This window comes from Ostrinia nubilalis, chromosome 4, assembly GCF_963855985.1.
Source record: "Ostrinia nubilalis chromosome 4, ilOstNubi1.1, whole genome shotgun sequence".
Classification (NCBI taxonomy): Eukaryota; Metazoa; Arthropoda; class Insecta; order Lepidoptera; family Crambidae; genus Ostrinia; species Ostrinia nubilalis.
Genome location: NC_087091.1, coordinates 16236179 through 16255044, shown reverse-complemented (window position 1 = coordinate 16255044; position 18866 = coordinate 16236179). Strand labels below are relative to the sequence as shown.

The window sequence follows — 18866 nt, the reverse complement described above, 5'->3', positions numbered from 1 at the left end:
ATCACAAGTGGTAGAGTAAGGCTGAGTTGTACCATCTTACTTTAACTTTGACAAACGTCAAAAATCTGTCGAACTCCATACAAAAAGCACCGTTTAATTTTATTGTTACGGTTAAAATAATGTGCTGCAACTCAGCCTAAGTAGAGATGTATCAGCAACAGGTACTTACTGGAAGTAATTTCTGTTTTTGTAGTCCACGCTACATTCAAGTTATTTCTTAGACATCGAGAATTTGTCACTCATCTTACTTTTCAATTAAAAACTAAATTATTATTGCAACTGATTGATACCTCGCCGATGAGAGTGCATTGACTTCATTCAACAATTCAAATATCTATAGATTTTTCTATACCTTAGCTCGTAAAGATAGCTGACGATAACTCGTTTGTATCACTAATAATGCATTTTTACTCGTATAATAATAACGTGGTATTTCCAATATTATGTTTCTCAATATAAAATAAATATTTTTAGTATTCAAAACACTTAAAATCAAGTCTCAAATTCTCAGTCTCAAACAAGATTGTCGATTTAAAAATTCGCGACCGTGAACTCAGGGTGAGCGAATGTTGAGAGAGCCCATTGTTAAATTCTCATAAATATCATCACTGTTCTGCGACGATGCTGTTGCTAGGCTGTTCATTTGACTTTGAAATTTGTTAAATTATATTTTTAACAATTTTAATATGTTTAGTTTTTGTTATTGTCGTACACTTAAGAAAATACTGACAATTGTTTTCATACAATCAATAAAATATTCTTTATTTGCTGAACGAATTGGCCGGAAAAACGTGAAAAATAAATGTTTGTTAAATGTTCGTTATCGAGAAATATTGCTATTTTCAAAAAGTGCAGTTTTAAAATCAAAATACAGAAAAAATAAGTCATCCATGTAAATAGAATTGCTGGTTTCGGTCAACAATAGAATAGACTCAAACAAGATCCTCGTGTATAAAATGGGTGTGTTTGGTGGAAAAAAGCGCTTGGAAGCGCTTGTAAGCAAAATAGCGATCGCTAAGCGGTAAGCGCTGTCACTGCTAAAAATGAAAGAAATAAGTCATTGAAGTTTTTTAACAAACGTGTCCTCGCCGATTACTGTATAGTTTGTTTCTCAGCGTTAGCAAGCGCTTCCAAGAGCTTTTTTCCAACAAACGCACCCAATGACTAGACTTCAAATAAAGCGCAATATCTACGCATGTGTGATCCTGTCACATTAGAGCCATTTGCCCAAACACCCGATACGCCTGACAGATGCGCGTCAATGTGGATTGCACTTCGTAAATCATGGCCCCATTCATGAAATTCAACCGCTAGGGTTATCAAATTCAAATTCTTCATTTATTTCTCTATCTTACTAATAAACTTATTAGTAAAAACCTTTAGAGAAAATAAAGGGCGGTTAATAATCAATGAAATAGAGCATGTGTGCTCTTTTTGGTATTTGAGAAAACCTACCAGTTGAGTGCTGTCTGCAAATCACAAAGCATTTATGTAGGTAGTAGTAAATACAAAGACATGTAGAAAGAAAAAGTAGGTAATTTGTTTGTATGGTCAAAAATAGAATTCTCGTAAGGGTCAATTAGAGGATGATTGAGTTCTTTCAATGGTGTATTTAGGACAAGCGCCCTAATTGTTTTGAATTAGCACCATTTTCATTAATGATGACCGACGTGATAAATTAGTTACTTCTGAAGTCCTAATAAAGAAATCAACGGACACTCTTGACAGTTCAAATTCCATACGATACTTTATTTCTGGTTACAATCGTATATGGCTTGAGGTTTACTTGTTATGTGGTTAACATGTCTACAATAATTATGCACGCGTGTACTTTATGTGTCTAAAATTTTGTTTTGAAAAAAAAAAAAAAGTAACTAATCACAAAAGAACTGTATACTTAATAAGGAGAAAGAGCATTTCTTTGTCATTATGTTTGTCCAGTAAATATTTTTATTTCTTTATTTGTACTGGTTTATTCTAGTTGTGAAGCAGCCCTAGCCGCGGCGCGTGCCTGAATGGAATGGGTGCAGCACAATAGACACAATGCAGGCGGGGGTGTGGAGTGTGAAAAACTGTGACCTTCTCGGCACGTGGCTAATCGGCCACGTCACGTGGAAGATGCGTATGCGCCGCTACAAGGAGAATGAGGCTTTTATGCATACGTCATCATTATAAAAAGGGTTTATGGAATGTGATGAACTTCTAAAATAAGACGTTTGCATTGGCCTCCGACTGCGCAGAAGATGGAGGGTTATATTTTTTAACGGTATACGTCACTCTTTGAATTGCATTGGGTCGTAACGTCCTATTTGAGGAAGTCTGCTAACTGACAGGGGCCTTACAGACACTGCGCAATCAACCTTTGATTTTTGAGGAAATCATATTAGATTTCTGATTGCATTTTTAATTGTTACTCCCCTGGGTTACATTTTCCTATCTTCTTTGTCCAGAGGGATGTTATTTTTAAATTTCGATTGCAACAATTTGGCATGACTTGATTCACTCGATCCACTTCTCAAGAACGAGTTTTTAATTGGCAGTACAAGGACGCTATCCAATTATAATTAACGATACCAATAAAACTTATCTCAATCTTAATTATTTGTGAAAATAGTTTTGTAATATGTAATTATTCAGGTTTCAGAAAGTAGCACAGAATCTTATACATTCTGTACTAAACTGATATAATATAAAATAACGTAAATTTATTTTTGGTCCTTCGTCATCTCAAAATACTAAACAACTTCAACGTATTGACTCCTTCTCTCATAGGTCATATCTCAAAGATCATTCAGAACATCAGTTGTATCAACTTATGGTAACAGATGCTGCCCATTCATTCCCGAAGATGAATCAAAAGACCTATGGTCATGGCATCCAGCAAATCATCTGGTCATGATTTAACGCTCATCAGCGTTAAGTGGCCCTCCATAAATCAGAGTTTAACGTCGCGTAAATCAATTATGGTGACACCCGGCTAAGAGTTTATTTGGACGTTTCCTCATTAAGTACTACATTTTGGCAATTCCCCGCTCGTTGGCAGTGACTTTGCAGGATCCAGTTACTGAAGTTATCTACCCACGATCTTATGCGGGATCATAATAAGTAACTTTTGTTTGTGGTTTCTCTTCTTCTTCTTCTTCTCTATGGCTATTGTGTTTCCACATTTGCCAATGTCACGTGAGCATAGCCATTACACGGTATATGAAATTATAAACCTCGGGGCTGAGTGCTATTAGGTATACTATAGTGAGACTATAGTCTAATTAGCGTGCACACTGTGGTTTCTCTTGTGTGAATTACAGCTGACTGCATCATACTGCGTCAAAAAAACTATTTGACATTGAAAGTTCTGTCAAAATAAGAACACCACCTCGGAATAGATGTAGCTTTTTTCCATGGCTTCTCTTGTAAAGATTTAACTTACGGATTTTGTATCAGCTATCAGTCATTGTAAGTCCCGTCTCAATGGGACCACAGTCTGAAATTCCTTATTTGGATGGAACAGACAGACATTTAAAATTGTTTCTTAAGTCTCTGAAGTTCAGGCTACGAGATCTGTGCCACTACACGATGAACTCGATGAATGAATTAGCTAAATTCTAGCCATTCCATTCTAGACGTATATGGCATATGATCGCTTTAAACTGCTAGTTTCTCCGTGATAGAGAACTCCGAGTAAAGCTCGTTTCCACCTTCGGCTTGATCATCATTTTCCATCAGGCAAGATGTAAGTAAGTCAAGAGCTTCCTCGTTGTGGATTAAAAAATAAAACTACATATTTTAATTCTTGACGTCATCAAAAAACAACGTATATGAAAGCTGGATTAGTTTAACATGCAGCTGGGTTCTCATGCAAAGTAATTGTTTACAAATATTCCCGCTCAACATTCCAGACCTAAATGTTCTTGTAACGACAATATAATACATTGCGCTTGTTTACATTACAGTAGCGTCGGATTCCGCTCTTGAAACCGATCCCAGTTGACTGTTACTCCGCATGGTAGACTAAACAATACCGCGCCATCAAATTACTTGAGAGCTTACTTAAGGGCACAAGGAACGGTTGAAGCACAGAATAATAACGTACTGTTCAAGGTATCGCAGTTTGATGCATTCACAGTGACCTACTTGGGTTTTTCGTTTGATGCTTTCACAGTGATTTAATTGAAATGGTGCATGAAACAATAGCATTGAAAATAAGACTTACTACTAATCTTATATTCAAAAAAACCTTTAATAATGTAGGTACCTACTAGTCCGTAGCTTATCTTTTTTTTCAAAAAACACTTCATTTTCATCCATGATTTGCATTTTCCTACTTCGAAGGTAAATATTAAGTCAATTTTATGTTCTAAAGATTTTCATAAGGTTTTTTTCAATGGAGCATTGCCTAAATTCGAAATTATCTTCAAGTGCCAAAAAAAAGTCGGAAATAGTGTTTGTCAGCGTCCGTTTTACCATTAAGCTGTTGGTAATTGTAAGTAATTGAGGACTTCACAATGTTAACTGTGTGAAAAAAAACAATTAATTCTTTCTCGTTTAGTTGCCTCTGGAAAAAGATATCAAAGATTTATGGTACTAGCGTGATGCGAGATAATAATCATGTAATGTACTGAAACCAAATATTCCGCATATTTGGTATTGAAAGAACACGTAACATAATTTAAAGCTGTACTAATAATTCCTGAGTTAATTGCTTTTCAGTTTTCTCGTTGTTTTGATGACAGAATGTTATTAAATTAATTAATAAGTTACAGGAGATTTATACCTACTCTACTATCATTATTTACTGAAATGAATTCATTGGTTAAATGATCACGCATTTTAGGAATTTGTTTGAATTTGAAACTGAAAGTTGCTGAGCACTGCCATTGCATCATAATGTAGTTTTCTCATGGAAATATTCTACTAGCTGAGCAGTTAAATATAGAGATGTGATTTCAACAAATAGGGTCAGCATTTTTTATTATTCAGGCTTTGCTTTGACAGTAAGTGCTTTAAACCAGAATCAGTGCTCAGTCCAATTCGTGCACTCAGTATAATGATGACAAAACGCCGTAAATTATGTAAAACAAATGTGAAATAATGTTAGAGCAATTGCGTGTGTCGTGCACATCTGCAATGCATTCTTGCGTCGGTGCCAACGATGATGAATCTATAGCCAAAACGTCTTATTAGCTTCTCAAAAAATTATACAAATAGCTTGCTACTTTAAAGGTCGGCTTTTTCTGCTCATATTATATTAGTTACAAAATTCAAAGATTAACAACCTGAAAATGGGAATAGCTTGTTTCAGGTCCATTTTTTCTGCTGAGATGATATTTTTTACGAAATTCAACGATTAACTAACTGGATAGATAGGCGATAATATTTATAAATATGATAAAAGTATAAAAGTATCCCAGTATAATTTTACATAGTACATTTTCTACTAAATAATGTTTCTTTATTAATATGATTTGATTTACAGAGTCACATAACTTTAATTATAATTATAAAAATATTGAAAAAACCAACATAGTAATGTTCAGTGATGAGTTAGGCAAAAATATGGGCCAACTTATTAATAGTTACTTGGGACAAAGTGTAATCAACCACTGTTTACCGGGTGCTTCCTATTTACAAATTATGAGAAAAATAACAAATTATTCGTTCTCAATAAATACCACATTAGTAATTTTAATAGGAAATAGGGGCAATGTAGGCAAAAAAGACCTACTAAATATTTTTGATAGCTTATGTTTACTTAATGTAGATAAAATAATTTTGTTCACATTCCCCTACAGTAGAAGCTTGCCACAGGAGGAAAATAATTTAAGATATAAATTGAATTTGACATTGAATACACTGACATATAATCAATGCAAATTCCATGTAATTGACATTAACAATTATTTAAAAAATAAATGTTTATTGACAATAGATAAATATAATTATCTAAATAAATATTGTAAAAGACGAATAGCGAATTCGCTATCATATTTTATTAAATATTTAGCCATTAATTTGGCTAGCCAAACTGCTTTTATTGAGCAGAACATGGATGTTCGACCCTTGGAATCTGTTCCAAATCATAATTTAAATTACATCGTAAGACAATAGAGGATAACTCTGGCATACAAAATTCGGGTACAAAGAAATTTAACGGTTTTAATTTAGTGCATCAAAATGTACAAGGCTTCTCCGGCAAAGACTTGGAAATTGAGTTATTTATCCAAGAATTGAATATTCATGTCTTATGTTTAACGGAACATTGGCTCAGGCAATATGAACTAATGCTGAGCATTAATCCACGTGAAGTCAAACATGAAACGGTGCACTTCATAAATACAACTGATGGACCACCCGTTTCCAGCCGACCTCGTCGTTTGGCCCCTCAAAAGCTTAAAGCAGCCCAAGATGCTTTCACAAATATGGTCCAAGCAGGCACTGCTACACCATCTAGCAGCCCATGGTCATCACCTCTCCACCTGGCCCCAAAGAAAGATGACACCTATAGACCTTGTGGCGATTATCGGGCCCTTAACGCCCGCACCATACCGGACCGTTATCCATTAAGACACATTGGTGATCTCGCCCACAACCTACGTGGTGCTACAATTTTCAGTACCATCGATCTTGTAAAGGCGTACCAGCAAATACCAGTCCATCCACCAGATATATGCAAAACAGCAATAATTACCACATTTGGACTGTTTGAGTTTCCATATATGAGCTTTGGACTCCGAAACGCCGGACAAACTTTCCAAAGATTCATCGATGAAGTCACAAGAGGACTAGACTTTGTTTTTCCGTACGTCGACGACATACTAGTATTCTCCAAGAACCGTGACCAGCATGAAAATCACCTAAACCAACTTTTTCAACGCTTAGATCAATATGGCGTAGTCATTAACTGTGAAAAATGCACACTGGGAGCCGAAGAAGTGAATTTTTTAGGATATACCATCTCCGCTGCAGGCACCAAACCACCAACACACCGGATAGAGGCCATTAAAAGCTTCCCATTGCCAAAAACAGCCCAAGGACTCCGCAGATTCTTAGGTATGCTCAATTATTACAGAAGATTTATACCTAAAGCTGCGCAATATCAAGCCCCCTTAATTGACATCCTGGCTAATGACAAACTTAAAGGTTCGAAACCTGTGCCTTGGACAAAAGACCTGGAACTTGCTTTCCACAACTGCAAGAATAGCCTCACCGAAGCAACCTTGTTAGCTCACCCAGCTCCATATGCATCCCTTGGACTTTTCACTGACGCATCCAGTTCCCACATTGGCGCAGCACTTCAACAGAAAATAAATGGCGAATGGCAGCCCCTCGCATTCTTCAGTAAAAAGTTGAGCCCACCACAAACGCAGTGGCCAACTTATTACAGAGAATTATTAGCTGTCTACGAAAGTGTCCAGCATTTTCGCCACATTCTCGAAGTGCAGCATACTACCATCTTTACCGGACCACAAACCACTTCTGTACGCGTTCGCACAGCGTCGAGAAAAGCTCCCTCCACCTCAGCTTAATCAACTATCTTTTATTGGTCAATTCACCACAGACATCCAATACATCAGAGGAGAAGAAAACGTAGTAGCTGATGCCATGTCGCGGATCGAAGCCATAACGTTTGAAGAAGACCATCAAGCCCTGGCAAGATCACAAGACAAGGATCCGGAACTTGCAGACCTACTTACTACTTCATCCTCTAGTCTGCAACTTTCCAAGATCATTCTTCCAGGAAGCGACACGGCTGTTTTCTGCGATGTTTCTACTGGGAAGCCTCGGCCGTATTTAACCCCTCCATTCCGTCGTGCAGCATTTGACATGCTGCACAACTTGAGTCATCCTGGCGTACGAGCGACATCCCGCCTCATAACAGACCGATACGTCTGGCCTTCTATCAAGAAAGATTGCCGGCGTTGGGCCCAATCTTGCGCAGCTTGCCAACGCAGCAAGGTCTCAAGGCACAACTCAGCACCACTCGGAAGTTTTGATGAACCATCAGGGCGTTTTTCTCATGTCCACATTGACATCATCGGTCCCTTGCCAGTCTGTAACGATTTCCGCTATTGCTTAACAGCCATAGACAGAGTCTCTCGATGGCCAGAAGCTTGGCCAATGCGGTCCATCACGGCAGAGGAAGTCGCTGCTACCTTTATCAAGGAATGGATCTCCCGTTTTGGCGTACCATCTACCGTCACCACAACTGACCAAGGTACTCAATTTGAGTCTGACCTGTTTCGACGCCTCATGGCTCAATTCGCCACGAAACGGATCCGTACGACAGCATACCATCCAAGTGCAAACGGCATGATTGAACGAGTCCACCGGCAGCTGAAGGCTTCTCTCATGTGCCACGATAACACATGGACTACATCCTTACCATTTGTACTACTGGGCATGCGGACGGCCTTTAAAGAAGACATCAAGGCCACAGCAGCAGAAATGGTATATGGTGAAAACTTACGTCTACCGGGAGAAATGCTAGCACCTTCCGTGAGCATCCATTCACCCGAAAACGCATCTGACTTTGTTGAGAAACTGCGTCACAAAATGGCAGATATCAGACCCATACCTGCTTCGCGTCACTCCAAACCGTCCGCTTTCATATTTAAAAACCTGAGCACAGCTACTCACGTCTTTCTCCGGGACGATACAGTTCGACGTCCTCTACAACCTCCTTATACTGGTCCGCACCCGATCATAGAACGCTCCCATGACGGCAAGACTCTGACCATCAACATCAAAGGAAAAAAGTCTAATGTAAGCATCGATCGCGTAAAGCCAGCTTACACCGACAATACTACTGAAAACCTATACGATTCCCAGCCAAAAGCTACAGAAGCTCTACCACCTGCACCTCCTCAGCCTGAACCAACAGCCGACAGCTCTGAGAAGCGGTCCTACACTACTCGTGCCGGTCGACATGTTAAGTTCAAAGATTTAAACGAATATATATTTTTCACTTAACCTATCCTTCTCCGTGGGGGGGTGGTGTGGCGTTCGGATTTCTGAACGCATCACTGACACAAGCTGTCAAAATTGACGGAACGGGACTTCACATTTTCCCGCTCACTCGGAGCTACTTTTGGTCGTTCCACGAACTATTGTAATTGCACATAAGTTAATCATACCGTATGCTGTTTGTGATACATGCAATGTTTACGCTGATTACCAAACTGTGTTTAGAGTGACATTTTGTGTTGTGTACAACGATAACCGATTACACATCGTCTCAACGCTAACCGGTGTTTCATTTGGCTTGGGGGAACGCCACCGCATGAAACCCCAAAAGTTATAAGCTTATTAGTTCATTCACTAGAGAGTTAGCTATTCGTGGAGGGTCACTAATATTAATCAATGATAAATTAAAATGTAAAGAGCGTAAAGATATTGTATCTCTCTCTGTTGAGCGAACTATTGAGCTGTCATGTGCAGAACTGGACGACTATGTTATTGTATGTGTATATAGACCCCCATCTAGTAACTATGAATTATTTGAAACCACAATGGAAGAGGTACTTAGAAGAGTGTGTAATAGTTCAAAGAAAGTAGTTGTATGTGGAGACTTTAATATCAATATAATAGAAGATTCCTCTCTTTCAATACGGTTTTTAAATTTATTCAAATCTTTTAACTTGTTAAATCTTTTCTCTGAACCAACTAGGGTGACTCCAACATCAGCTACTTGCTTAGGCGTCTTTCCATTCTATACATAGCCAGAACGCAAGGGTGTGAAACTAATCGAGTATAGTTTGGATATGACTTTTTTTACTAAGCTCCTCCAAACTATACACGACCAGTACGCATACGCTGCGTACTGCTCGCGTATACTTTGTAGTGACTTAGGTCAATTATCTTCCTCCAAAATATACATCGCCAGTACGCATACGGACTAATCATGTATGTATTGTAATAAGTGCGTGATTACAATTTATACGCGAGTAGTTGCATGCTAGTCATTTTGACTTATTGACCTCTCTTTCTATTACATACTAGCTTCGCTCGCGTGGAATTTTGTCTGTTACAGAAAAACAATATCGCGCGCGTATTTGCTCACCGTTTAGACCTACCCTGGACTACGACAAACATTTTAAAACCAAAATCAGCTCAATCGGCCCAGCCGTTCTCGAGATTCAATCAGACTAACGAACATCAATTCATTTTTATTTATATAGATAGATTAATTCATATCTGCGTGTCTACTTTAAACATTGAATCATCTTACGACACGTGTCATTGTTTTGATAAAGGATTTTTTGGTGTTTCTTATTCTGCCATAGAAAAGATATTTGTTTTGGGGCTGATATTTCACCAATTGTAGGTATGGAAATATGTCAAAATGATTTTGTTCTTGAGATAAAAGTTAATAAATAAAATAAATAATAAATAAATATCCTTAGACATTTTACACTGCGCTTCTAGTCCCAAACTAAGCAAAGCTTGTACTATGGGTACTAGACAACGGATATAAACATAATTAAATACTTTTTTTGTAAATACATACTTATTATACATAGAAAACACCCAGTCCAATACAAACAAATATGTTCCATGCACACAAATGTTTGTACTGTGCGGGAATCGAACCCGCTACCACTTCGAACCACTACACCAAACGGCCGACGATACAAACCTAGCATTTAAAGTTTCGCATAATATTGTATTTAATGCGCGTTGAACTTTCTTCTCTCACTCTCTCTCATATTAATTAAATTGTTATTTAATTTGAAATCTACCTAATCAATTTAATTTCAAAAACCACTTACAATAGTTTTAAAAATCTAGATTTATTATAGATTCAGTAAAGTAATATTTTATGTAATAATATCAAATAAATGTAATTTTAAATATAGTTCCATATTTTACTGAATTTTACTAAATCAATAACAACTAAACACACTCTAGTCAAGTGTAAGTGGTGTAGTAGAAACTAATCGAGTATAGTTTGGAGATGACTTTTTTTACTAAGCTCCTCCAAACTATACACGATTAGTACGCAAAATTCGTGTATAGTTTGGAGTCACAGATTTACAAACAGGCACTCCGAAATATACACGAGCAGTTTCCTATGGGTGCGTTCTGGCCATGTATAGAACGGAAAGACGCCTTGCTTAGACAATATATTCTGTAACTGCTTAGTGCTAGAGAAATCAATAATAAATTTTGTTAATTCTGATCATTTCGGTCAAATAGCGTCATTTCAACACCATTTTGTGCCATCGAGCAAGGAAATAGAATGTAGACCAGTCACTGCATCCCAGAAAGACAAATTTAAATCTCAAATATCTAATAAGGTCCCACTTTTGCATTATTTTAACTGTAGTATAAATATTTTATATGAGCAATTATTTGAATTAATTAAAAATGAGTTCAATAAAACTTTTCCTAAGAAAACAATTATTATTAAAAACAATAAAACTAAATTCAGTGACTGGGCTACAGTAGGTATTTATATTAGTAGGAAAAAAATGTTTGAATTATATGGTAGAAAAGCCTATAGTAGCGACCCGAACTTTATAGAATATGTAAAAAAATACTCAAAAGTTTTTAAACAAGTTTGTACTATGGCAAAATCTATTTACATACGTGACAAAATTAAAAACTCTGGCAACAAAATTAAAGCTACTTGGAATTGTATTAATAAAGAAACTTGTAGAATTATATCTCGGGATGACACATTCGCATTAAAAATTGATAATAAGTATATTAAATGCAATGATAAGGTAGCAAACGCATTCGAAGGTTACTTCTCAAATGTACCAATCATAACAACAAGCAATCTTAATTCATGTTCATATCAGGCAATGTCTCTTCTCGAGGGTTGTGTTGATGTTTGCAATAGTCCATTAAAATTTAGACAAATAGACCCCATAGTTATTATAAAAACTTTCAAAGAACTAAATATAAAAAAGACAGAGGATATATGGGGCATATCAACAGACATAATAAAACCCATCATTCCTCTTATAGCTCCCCATTTAGCTCATATCTTTAATGAATGTATTAACGAAGGTCAGTTCCCTACCCTGATGAAACATAGTAAAATCATACCATTATTTAAAGCAGGAGACAAAAGTGACCCATCCAACTTTAGACCTATATCGATACTACCTGCGCTCAGAAAATATTTGAAAAAATTATTTTCAATCAACTACTGTCTCATTTTAACTTAAATAAACTGTTTCATGAAAAACAATATGGGTTCACAAAAGGGAAAAGTACGACCGATGCAGGGGTTGCTCTTATCAAACACATTTTCGATGCTTGGCAGGAGAAAAAAGATGCTATTGGTGTATTTTGTGACTTATCGAAGGCGTTTGACTGTGTTGATCATCAAACTCTGTTATTTAAGCTAGAACATTATGGCGTATCAGGCAAGGCCTTAAGCCTATTACACTCTTACCTCTCAGACAGATTACAAAAAGTAAATATTCACGGAACTAACTCTTCGGGCGCCCCCCTAAAAATGGGAGTGCCCCAAGGCTCAATACTGGGACCATTGCTCTTTCTGATTTATATAAATGATCTACCTTTTTATTCAAAGGACCTTTGTGAGATAGTATTATTTGCTGATGACACTTCTTTAATTTTTAAAACTGACAGGCGTCAGGAAGTATTTGACGACGTGAATAATGCTCTTTCCAAAGTATTAGACTGGTTTACAACTAATAATTTGCTATTAAACGCAAAAAAAACTAAATGTTTAAAATTCACTATGCCTAATGTCAAACAAGTTAATACTAATATTACAGTAAATAATGAACGCATTGAACTGATAAACTCTACTGTCTTTCTAGGTATTACCCTAGACTGTAAATTACAATGGGGCCCCCATATTGCTGCCTTGGCGGGAAGACTTAGTTCAGCTGCCTTTGCGGTGAGAAAGATCAGAAACTTGACTGATGTTGAAACAGCAAGGCTTGTATATTTTAGTTATTTTCATAGTATTATGTCTTATGGTCTTTTACTGTGGGGCTCAGCAGCAGACATAGAATCAATTTTCATTTTACAGAAAAGAGCTGTCCGGGCAATATACGGTCTTAAACCACGTGACTCGCTTAGAGAAGTTTTTAAAGAAATCAATATATTGACTGTGGCTTCGCAATACATATTTGATAACATTATGTATGTCCGTAAACATATACATTTATTTACTAAGAAAAGTGACGTCCACTCATTTAACACGAGACATAAAAATAAACTTGCTGTTCCATCATTTAGGTTGCATAAGATAGGTAATTCATTCTTGGGGAAATGTATTACCATATTTAACAAAATACCACACAACCTTGTTGAATTGCCAATAGACAAATTTAAGATACATATAAAAAATACCCTTATGTCCAAAGGGTACTACAAGGTTCGAGACTATATTGATGACAAGGATGCGTGGTCAGTTCAGTCTGCACATATTTGATGTACTTAAATTTGACTATTCTTACCGTTAGATAATTCCTGGCAATAAGTGGTGACTGAGTTTGTTCCGGCGTTTCTTCTCAGCACTTGCCATATGTTTGTCTCGAAGCGCTGGTAGGGCCCAAAAGATAAGGAGACATGTAAAGTGCCCCATAAGGGCTACCTTTTCTTTTTTTATTATTTTCTATTGACGTTCATAAGTGCCACTTGTGGTCTAAACTGAATAAATATTTTTGATTTTGATTTTGATTTTATACAATTTATGATAACAACGCCAGTGAAAGTAGATTGTTGTGTTTTTAATTTTCAGGTGCATGCAGCTACAACAATTATTATTATAAAAAAAACGCGTTTTCTGTCATTTACGAGTATACCCAGAATCACGCGATTCATAAAAATCATTTTCTAAGGCTGAGATGCACCACCTAACTTTAACCGTGACTATAACGATAACCGGTGTTTTTTGTATGGGGTTTGACACATTTTTGACGTTTGTTAAATGTATGAGATGGTGCAACCCAGCTGAATATGTTTGCATAAAACTTATTGCTTTTCTCATCAGAAGTTTTAATCTCGAAGGGGTTTACAGCCGAAATGACTTATCGCTATCAGCGGAGAGACGTCGCGATTCCCAGTATCCAATAGGAATCCAAATAAAACGCCATGCCTCCGTGATTTACGCTCGAGAAAAATAAAACGACTTCCCCGAAGGGATGGTATTCGAATATCCGAATGTTGGACGTAATTTGGCATAGCAACGCCAATATCTCCCCAAATGTTTGACAAAATCTCTCATGTTTTCAGGTATCACTTTGATAAGTTTTATTATGATTGCCTCACGATCTTATTGCTTCACAGCTGATAACAATGTTATCAAAATATGTGTAGGTGTAACATATAACAATAATAGTAATTATTAGTAAGCAATTTGATGTGTTGTTGTACAACACATGTTAAGGCCTAATGTGCACTATACGCAAAAATTCTGCGTATGAGTTGTATTGTATGTTACTAACTTCTATACCATTTTAAAAGGTTATTAAAAGATTTTCAATGCTGATTAGTTTTTAAATAACATTTCCGCTATTTATACATTTATTAAAAAACATTTATGCTAATTAATTTCATATTAATGGGAAAATTTGCAGTTAAACTGCTCAATGGCATTATTAATGGCTTAACTAACTTTATAACCTTTTAAAGAACTCCCGAAATGAAACTTTAGCTGACTACATGCCAACCTTGTCTGCCGATTATGCTAATTAAATTACTAAGCATTTTTTTTGGGAAATTATATGTCGATATTTATATTAAAGTAGAGAGTGTCCTAGTATATCTTTTAAACCTTAGCTTGGCCACGGTCAGTGAAGAAGTGCTCTCGGTCTCTCGGATACTGAGAAGGACCTTTCACCGATCTGTTCCTGATCCAGATTAGATGGAGTACTTATGATATTCGGTGTCCAATATGGAACGAGTTTCTGTCTCGGGTATCCGTGGCTGGTGGAGAGCAAGAGAAGGTTGGTCTCCCCTAACCAGAGGTGAGTAAATAAATCGATGGTTTGGGCTTCTTTCGAAAACTGATTCCAACATTATTGACACTTCTGGTTTGTGGCGAAAATCCTGCAGTCCCGACATTAATTAAACTGGATAATGCAGTGTTTTTCTAGTGGGTAACCTATACCTCTTCAATTTTGAGAATTTCTAAATTAGGTACGTACTAAGTAGTGGTCGAAATTCACACCAAAAAGAACTCTATGACTTGAATCTGCTACGTTTTATTTAACTAATCTCTGGTTTATTGTCAAACTTTACTTCTCATAAAATATACAAATCTAAGCAATAAAAAACCGCAAACGAGAGAATCTCTTGCCTTTAATCCCATAAATATTTTGATCCTTCAATTTAAATTGCTAATTTGATTAAAATAAAAAGATTATGTTTTATTTTATTTACATACACAGAATACCACCAAACCAAACCATTTATGTCCTGTCACTTTAACAACAACATACCAAAGCTTTCCTGTTTGAAACTTAATCCATACTTTAATTGATGTTTATTCAAATCTAGTAACGGTATAAACATATCAACAAACTAAAGAGCTTTCGAGATCCACAAATTCGTGATATTCCAACTTCTGCCGTGATAAATCGCGAATGGCATATTTACCTGAAATCACGTGGCCGGCAACCGCACACTGGCACAAAACACACTAGTCAGTACCACAGTTAAATATGCTTTGGAATGTTTTGGTGTAGTTTTGCGATAGTTTTAATTGATAAAAGTTTCGCCGGCGCGCGCGGTCGCGGAATGAACGACGCGACTGCCCCCCACGGAATACGGATTCACACTGCCTTGCCTGCGAGGTGCGAGCCGAAACCGTGAAATTGTTTTCACTTCAGCAATGGCTTCATTGCTAGGTCTATGGTAGGACTGTGATATCATAGTACCTATTGTAATAACTTTTAACTTCCTTGGTTTAGGTTTTCGTGGACTCTACATTTTCATCAGGCGACTAATGTCGATCATGCTCATACGGTTTTACGGAGTTCGTGGACTTTAAACATCAAACATTCTAAATATTTTGCATTTCAAGCATTTTTTTGCCATTCGAAGAAATAATGAATAAATGAATAGGTAGGTATCTAATGTAGCTAGTTGTTCATAATACATACATACATGACAAGTATTACAGTACTGTCCTTATAAAATTTTGAATTTTATAAGTCACTGACATAATTTCGTAGAATCTAATATCCAAAATCATTGCGAAATACCACACTAGACCCACGTAGATAGTGTATCAATGCGTATACCCATAAGAATTATAGTACAAGTAAACATGGTCATGAAAATGTATGCGGATTGCGGGTAGACCATGAATACATCCGTCCGGATGTTTACTATTGTGATATGAAAATGATATTCCCATTTGAATACGCAATCCAGATCGACCCTTCAAGGACTGCTCGTGATGTCTGCACAAGAATATAATTTAATTTATTCATAGCCATGACGTCAGAGTATAAGCATTCAGGTCGCCATATTTTGCATTCAACTTAACTAAGAATACCTATGCGTATCTTATGTTCTGATATACCTACTCGTACACAGTATTTTTCAAAAGAAATATTTTAGGTATGTAAGAGAGAGAGAGAGCAATTTATGAAATTTAGTGATGCGTATCAAAAGTAAAATGAAAATCGGGGAGTTTGAGTATAGAATTTTCAACGTAAAAAAATATCCGGAAACAAATTTTTCCGCTTACTATGGACTACTTTCAAATGTATCGAGATTGCTTGAGGTTCTTACCTCCAACTTACTATTGTAATAAGAAAAATAGAAAAAGTTTACATACATTTAATTTTTTTACATATTTTTTTTTATTATACAATGGTAACGTCAGTTAACTTTAAAAAACGTGGACGTCACGTATCGTCGTATTTTTATGAGCTATGGCAGTCACATCGAAAGTAAAGGCATATTCCTTCATTGAATTTTCAGCCTTATTTCCTGGCTATTTTCCTTTCATTAAAAAATAACTTCTGGATGTAGAGAAAGACAATTGACAATATTTTTGTGTCTACCAAGTAGGTCTTTGTCTGACTTATTTGCGTAGAGCCAGCTGATGTAGCTTGGAATGTGCCACGGTATTCGCCTACGTAACTGTTATCGCCATAGATAACGAGAGTCCCACTAATATCTGATTTCACGCGCTATCGGGAGGCGCCTGTACGAGGAAGGATTAACGTCACATATTGTGAAACAGTGGCTGTATAGTGTGTACTTTGAACGATGATTGTGGATATTTATACTTAGGATTAGCTCTAGCTTGGGTATTAAAAATAAAAGGAGTACCTATACCTAAGTAATTAGTAGAAAATTGTTTTAACCAGTCGGAGATTTCCCGAATAAAAGGAATTTACATATAACAATTATATAGATTATAGAGTCTACAGTAGGTAATCTCAAACTCTATCTAAATACATAACTGACTGGCATAGTGATCTATCAACGCACAGTCCAAACCACTAGACGGCTCGGGCTGAAATTTGGCATGTAGGTAGATGTTATGACGTAGGCTTAGGATTTTACGAAACTCCACCCCTAAGGGGGTAAAACGGGATCCACGCGTACGAAGTCGCGGGCGGCCGCTAGTCTATTATAAATATACAGGTGTTTTATAATGTAGTTTCGTCTAATTGATCATTAGACTTTTAAACATTTGCATGTTTATTAGGTCTAAGTAGATTTTGAAATAATAACAACACCTTACTTTATAGGTACTCAATTTATTAACTAGTTTTCCTAATTTATATCTGTCACATAAAGAGTTTATCGTGCGTAATGTAATCCATAGGAACTGGTTTACCAAATATGAATTTGCAAATCTCTAATTTCAGAAAGGATGGATTAGCCACATAATCTTGAATTTAATTCTAATTTGATTTACGACATACTGGTTAAGACACTTTCACATGAAGCATCAAAATGTGTTTTCTCTGTATCCTATTTGTCAAGTTCATTCAACCTGTAAACTCGTCAATACTGCGAACTTATTAAGCTCTCATCTCAAAACTCCTAGCTTTTATCTTTTTGATACCAGTACAATACCCACTTCGTGATGCATTTATGATAAAGTGCGTTAAGTAAGTACCTACGAGTATAATACAAAAACAAAAGAATATCATATTGAAAATTCAAGCAAACGTTTTGTAAATAAAGTTCAAATTTTTTATATATTGTTTGTGCTCCAGTCGTTGCAAATAAACGAAAGCTAACCAAGAGGCACATAATCCGGATAATAAAGGACAATGGGCAAAATGGTACCCGGCTCCAATAGATATGAGTCTAGTATCGTTTGAAAGGTCTTACCAAGATGAACAACTTTTACTATGACCACCAGCCTCAGATCTGGTTGTGTACGAAGATATACATATTTTTTTGCAGAATGGTACCCGGCTCCAATAGTAATGTTTGTAGTGTCATTTGAAAGGTCTTACCAAGACGAACAACATTTACTATGGCCACCAGCCTCAGATCTGGTTGCGTTCGAAGATAAAGATACTTTTTGTGTAACCTAAGTATCATACAGTATGAAGGGGGACGCACTCGGGGCAGGGCACCGACGAGATGGTCGGACGCGGTGAGGAAGACGGTGGGCGGGAGTTTGCATCGTGCGGTCCACACAGCTTATGACCGCAGTCTGTGGAGGAACACTATCTGTGGTCGCGATCCTCATCAGTGAGGGAGGAAGAGACCGAGGAAGAAAAAGAAGAAGTATCATACGTGTCCATCGTATGGTACTTAGGTTATAAATGCGAGTCAGGAAGGGTTCACTGTTCCAGCATCCTTCCTTAACTCTATAATTATTGATGGGGATGATTGTGAAATAAATATTTTTATATAAAGAAGTACTACCCCCTTATTAATAAAAAGTTACACCTAGG

General features: G+C 36.6%; 1 protein-coding gene across 1 annotated transcript in view; it reads right to left on the bottom strand.

Annotated features, from left to right (window-relative positions):
- The window catches only part of LOC135071260 (uncharacterized), a 152091-nt gene extending 136435 nt beyond the window's left edge, over positions 1 to 15656 (bottom strand). The window contains exon 1 of the mRNA XM_063965049.1: positions 15586 to 15656. The gene's annotated coding sequence lies outside the window, so the exon portion shown is untranslated. The remainder of the gene's footprint in view (positions 1 to 15585) is intronic.
- Positions 15657 to 18866: the final 3210 nt, after the last annotated feature.